Source organism: Adelges cooleyi, unplaced genomic scaffold (assembly GCF_023614345.1).
Source record: "Adelges cooleyi isolate 19-005CV unplaced genomic scaffold, UGA_ACOO_1.1 ACOO_flye_CR_arks_rails_tigmint_CR_PRNA_2, whole genome shotgun sequence".
Lineage (NCBI taxonomy): Eukaryota > Metazoa > Arthropoda > Insecta > Hemiptera > Adelgidae > Adelges > Adelges cooleyi.
In genome coordinates this window covers 4074344-4074800 of record NW_026095860.1, presented here as the reverse complement: position 1 = coordinate 4074800, position 457 = coordinate 4074344, and positions in this window count along the sequence as shown.

Here is a 457-nt window from a genome sequence, read left to right as displayed (position 1 = left end):
GTGGGCCCGACGCCGTACGGTACAATGGCCAAACGGGCGCACCGTAGCCGCGTGTCCTCACGACACCGTGCACAACATAGTTCGGCACGTCGACAACCAGATGGCCTCGCCCGTACCCGACCGTCCGTAAATCGATATTATCCGTACGGCGGACGCGCCAAAGCACGAGAGAAACACACGAAATAATAAACTCTGCCATCTCACGCCGTATACGTCTTCCGTTCCTGTCGGTCGGATCCGGTGCAGGACGCAGAGAGGGAAGAGATCACCGCCGTCGCGTGGGGCAAAAGCGGTGGCACAAGTGTGTGTATGGTGCGTGTGTACTCGGAGCCGGGCTTGGGTGGACGAGGCGGCAAAGGGAAAGGGTGCGGGGGCGGGGAGGTGGCGGCGAGGTTCAAAACTGGAACCGTGGCGGCGCGAAAGGAGCGACTCTACCGGGTCCGTCCGACGCCGCCAC